This window comes from Hesperophylax consimilis, chromosome 21, assembly GCF_061612785.1.
Source record: "Hesperophylax consimilis isolate HC1 chromosome 21, BYU_Hcon_1.0, whole genome shotgun sequence".
Classification (NCBI taxonomy): Eukaryota; Metazoa; Arthropoda; class Insecta; order Trichoptera; family Limnephilidae; genus Hesperophylax; species Hesperophylax consimilis.
This window is the reverse complement of record NC_142856.1, coordinates 559,624-565,203: the sequence shown is the minus strand read 5'-3', so window position 1 is coordinate 565,203 and position 5,580 is coordinate 559,624. Positions and strand designations below refer to the sequence as shown.

The 5,580-nt window shown below is 34.8% G+C and overlaps 2 long non-coding RNA genes across 3 annotated transcripts; one reads left to right on the top strand and one right to left on the bottom strand.

Annotated features, from left to right (window-relative positions):
* On the top strand, window positions 1-4,263 carry LOC149413461 (uncharacterized). 2 transcript variants are annotated; one of them, XR_016304178.1, is made up of 5 exons: window positions 1-1,075; window positions 1,303-1,476; window positions 2,875-3,007; window positions 3,096-3,234; window positions 3,320-3,675. It is a non-coding gene; the product is annotated as an uncharacterized LOC149413461 (long non-coding RNA). The 2 variants fall into 2 exon arrangements; XR_016304177.1 differs by having other exon boundaries at window positions 1,303-3,007; window positions 3,320-4,263.
* LOC149413460 (uncharacterized) lies at window positions 4,078-4,909 on the bottom strand. Its single transcript, XR_016304179.1, has 3 exons — window positions 4,804-4,909; window positions 4,335-4,471; window positions 4,078-4,217 (listed from the first exon to the last, which is right to left on the bottom strand). It is a non-coding gene; the product is annotated as an uncharacterized LOC149413460 (long non-coding RNA).
* Window positions 4,910-5,580: the final 671 nt, after the last annotated feature.

Below are 5,580 nucleotides of genomic sequence, written 5' to 3'. Positions count from 1 at the left end.
CTTGATTACGGTTACTAATGTAAGATTTGATCCATCTAAACAGGGGGCTGACTCTGTATCTCTCACAAGCGTCCGTACCGCGGGTTTACTACTGACAAACCCGTTTTCACTGATTTTGGTACTCTTTAGCAAGTCGTAAACCCGAATTTAATCGACAACTCAAAGTGACAGCTCAACGTTTCGCTTTAGACCGACGTCTGCCGTCGCTCCTTGTATTTTGACAGTTCTTGTTAACTTTGGTACCCTCTATCTCCGAAAGCTAGAAACATTATAGCTCCAAAGGCTTGAATGTCGGGTTTATCAAAATAGGTCGAACTACCTCTGGTTTGGGACCGTTTAGAGCTTTATATCGCCCAACGACATATTTTTCGAAGTTAATAAAATCGAATTTACTAGTTTTAAAAGGCAAGTAATTTGTTTTATTTCGAATTAAACAATACCTCAACCGAATTGATAAATATATACCTAACCGATGCACTTTTAGGCACAGATTATGGAAATTACACTTCGTTTCAACAATTACTACAAGAAAAAACTATTTACGTAAACAAATTAGATTATTAGGTTCTTAATTTGGGTTATTTAAGTAATTTGTGCGTAATTTAGATTGGAAGGAAACTTTCGCAAACGTCCAACGCTGCAAAGGGATAGTTTTATAAGGAAAATTTTGATGTTGAATAAAATAGAATTTTAATGCATCTTTTACCATATATACCATAGATGTAAATAGTTGTTTTTTGTAGTTAGCTGAATATTTTATCTTATATGCCCAATAGGTACATGGCTGTTTCAATCTTATTAATAATTTATGTTTTTTTGTGTACCTACATTAGCCACAATGGGAGGTTATCTCCGCCTGCTATTTGTAAATAGAGCTTTGCTCGCGGAAGACCTCCGGGAAGAGAGAGTCCGAAGACGTGAGTTGAGGGATCTCTCGAATCCATTGAATATACCTGCAACATTATTCATTTCGAATTATCGGCTGTCGCAGGACATTTTCAAAACCCTGTGTGAGGAACTGAGGCCGATACTCCCTGTACGTAGGCGAACAACCGGAGTGCCCTTGGAACTTAAGGTGAATACAACATTATTTAATTAATCATTTTTTCTTACAATATCTGCAAATCCCCAACAGCACTTTCCGGTGGAAATTACAATTAGAAATTAAAAATAATTCTCTTTAGTCCATTACCAGTACCTAGGTACTCTTTCATTTATACAGTTTGTATTGTTTCTTACTGCCTATCTTATCTTCTATTGCCGTGTATTTGCCGTACTCATAATACATTATTTATTTTTAAGGTTCTAACGACACTCTCATTTCTTGCGACAGGGTCACAATGATTTTCACTCGAGCCTGTCACAACAAACAGTGAGCCGACACTTGAATGAGATTGTGTCTGCATTAAACAGAATAATGCACCGGCACATCAAATTCCCAGGAACACAACAAGAAAGGAATTCCGTCAAATAAGGGTTTATTTTGATCTATTGTATTTTATTGTTACTTATCTTATTTACCCGAGGATTGTGGCATATTCAGATGACAGACTATAACGTCTCCACTAATGAGGAATGAATGCATCAACATGGATATTATATTGGTATACAAGCGTAGTCTAAGGCCAATTTAAATAATTAATATATCATTATCGTCATAGAATAGCAGAACTATAAAAATGCCATCCATGTAAATTTGAATGGAAACCAATATCGCCACTGACTTGGTACCTTTTGGTTCTAACCCATTTAGCACATGCTCTATCTTTCTTTCGCTTGAATTTCATGATGAAACAGTTTGTTTTTGAAATTTAAGCAAAGAACGGTCCGTCTTAGCGATTAAAGTAATATTAATTTTATAACATGTTGTCTGTATCGAGGTTGAAGGAAGGAACAATAAGAAATACAAAAAACAACTAAATTACATATGTGGTGTAATATTTTATATTTGTAGATTTATAAGAAAACAACAGATATTCATCTTTTTACAGCCTCCATACAGTTACCAATGTATTACAGAAAAGATTATGCATTTAGAACACGTACAGTAAATGAGAAATGGTAAAAACATATTTAGATAAACAAGTAGTAGCAATAACAAATGCATGATACAGTAAGTACATGTGTATATTATTACATACTAATCCAACTAAACGAATCATTATATTGATACTAATCCAACTAAAATGTTGCACCGCTTATGAAAAGTAAAGCCATTCAAAGAATGTGTGCACAAATGAAATAGTTATGTGAACGGCCCGCTAAAGTATTGCCACTTAGTCAAAGCACGTTTGTCTCAGTAACGTATCTACACTCTATTCATATCATCTACGGTATATTGAACATTTAATATAACTCAATATGAATAGTGACGTTACTTTGGAAAAATTGTGTAATTTGTCATTTGAAATAAAACAAAATGTTACACTAAATTTATGGTTTACAATGAAGTAGGGAAGTATTTAAGTACAAATCTTATGACTTCAGAAAAAAATTTGGTTTTGATTTAAATACATAAAACAAAATCAGAAACATACTTTTTTAGATGCAAGATCAAAAAAGTAGATCATACAACTTATAGAGATAAGTTGGTACAACTAGAAATGGTTGATAGGAAATAAGTAAGAGTTATAAAAGTACCTTTTCTACAGTGGGTACTAAATGGTAAAAAGTGATGGTACATGTGCCAGAATCGGCTGTTAATTAGTCATATTTCAATAAGGCGTCGCATTGTCGCGTCTCCAATACATAGTAGTGCTGCAAGCACAGCTCTCAGCTTGTCCTGAAACCATAAAAACAACTAAATTATAAAAACTGTATTGATAGTTCAGTATCTATATCGATTTTAATCATAAAACTCTATATATGTTTCAGATTTTATGAGAAATATCAATTTCCGGGTATAATTGGATGCATAGACGGAACCCATATAGCAATAATAAAACCCAAAGTCCACGAAGAGGCATATTTCAACCGAAAAGGTTTCCATTCGATGAATGCTCTCATGGTAAATAAATATATATATTTTTTAAATATGGACAAACTAGCTGATACACCTATCATATAAAATATATCATGCTATTTTTCACCTGTAGATATGCAACTCAAACCTAAAAATAATAGCTATATGTGCGAGGTATGGGGGTGCATCACATGATGCACATGTATGGGAAATGATGGCAATAAAACCACACTTGGAAGAAGCAAATAATCGAGAAGCTTTCTGGCTTTTAGGTAAATTTCATTCATGTTTTTAATAAAGTGGGCTATTTTTAATGTATTTGTTTAAATGTGTATATCAAATATTATAATATTTCAGGAGATTCAGCATTTCCGCTTAGGCCATACATGATGACCCCAATCTTAAATGCGATACCGGCATCACCAGAAGAGCATTACACGAAATTGCAATGCAGGGTTAGAAATTGTATAGAACGCTGTTTTGGGATTTTAAAAGCAAGATGGCGCTGTCTTCTAAAACATTGTGTGCTTCATTATACCCCAGTAATGGCAGTGAAGATAACGAATGCATGCGCTGTTCTTCACAATATTGCCATTGAAGCTCAAATGCCAGAACCAGAGGATGTTATTATTGAAAATGATTGTAGAGAAGTGTTTGATATTAACGATCCACACGACAATAACCTCAGGCAAGGTCGGCTAACTCAATGTGAGCTTGTTGAGACTCTTAATCGCCACAATTAAATATCTCTGACCAGCTCTCTAAAATCATCTTCAATAATAACATCCTCTGGTTCTGGCATTTGAGTTTTGATGGCAATATTGTGAAAAACAGCGCATGCATTCACTATCTTCACTGCCATTACTGGGGTATAATGAAGCACAAGACGTTATAGAAGATGGCGCTATCTTGCTTTAAAAATCCCGTACCTGCTTTCGCTACTATGTTTAATTACTGCTACAATAGATTATAAGGTGTATTATTGAGAAATCTGACTCAGAATGTTGTAATTTTTGTCTCATCTGTTTTTAAATGACAATATTAATATATGTACGAGTATATTGCCATTATAATGTCTAATATACAATAAATCATATCTTACACTTCCGTTTGATCACCTCTGAGAGTATCAGAGCCATCATCTCTTTCATTTGTTTGAGATGTTCAATCTTCTCCTGCTCGACCAGTAGCCTCTTCCGCTTGATCTGTACCTTCTCCCGCTCGATCTGAAGGAATTCATCCATTCTATTTTTGACTGAAAGTGAAAATATTTATGTTATTTTTTTATAAATATATTTGTTACATACGATTCTTACTCTTTTTCATAGCATAATTCCTATACACCCCAAGATATTTCAGTGTAAGTACTTACATAGTCGTTTTGAAACGTTGTGCGAGGCCTTTCTTCTGATCCAAGCCCTGGAACCTACCGGAAGCCATGGCAGGCCTCTCTGTGAGCCACGCCACCAACAATTCCAGCTGCACACTCGATGCCCCTTGTTTAATAGTCTGTAGGAGAATTATCATGTATTACATAACTAACAATGTAAAATAAGTAAATGAACATCACGCAAATGAGGTGACTAATAAAAACTGACAAAGGCAAAAATACACACTACCTAGTGAATATAATATAATAACATAATGAGTAGCGTCATTAGGTGAAAAGAAATCTACAAATAAATGTCATTTGTACGTATAAAACACTGTTCATTCAAAGCGAATTTGAGGTTATAAAGTCCTTTACTTCTTGGAAAGGTTACGATACCTTACGAAATACATTTACCAACGTAAAAAAATACAGAATAAACATGAAAATTATAAATAATTGTACAACTTACGGTCATTTTTCCTTATTTAGTGATAAATTAATCAATTGTTCAAAATGCGTCAATGGGTAATATTATGAATTCAGCGGAAACGTCAAAATTCAGCGCGCTAATAAATATGCCAATCAGGGTTGCCAACCGTAAAAAAAATTCCCTCGTACGGATGCAGCTAAAAATCTCGTACTTTGACTTTCAAACCTCGTACCAGAGATGGTATGCCCAAAATAATTATTTCCCCAGATTTCGAGGCGAAATTTCCCTAGAATTTCCCTACATTTCGCATTGAACAAAGGTGCCTGTAAACGATCAAATTTGTTTGTCAAATTTACGTGTTTGTCAAATTATTTGAACGTCTGCGGCCTTGTTTGATGTGTCTGTCAAACAAACTACGTGTTTGATGGTGTTTGTCAGAAATTCTGATTGACGGAAAGTTTGATCCGTATCCGTCATTATCAAGAAAAACAAAATACTACACTATTTACCTCACTTCAGACTGGATTCAACAAATGTCAACAGACAATCTCCGGCGAAAGCTGTAAATAAATAAACTGATATTTGACAAAATTTGGTTTGAACGTCTGCGGCCTTGTTCATCAAACACGTGAAGAGCAAACGCAAAATTTGACAAACAAATTTGATCGTTTACAGGCACCTTTTAACAAGATCTTGGCAAACAAAACCCGCTTCGGGGGGGGGGGGGCTTTTGGGGGGGGGGATTTTGATAATACGTATAGCCATAGGTATTATCAAAATCTCGTACATAATTGTACGAGGTTGATAGTCTCCTCG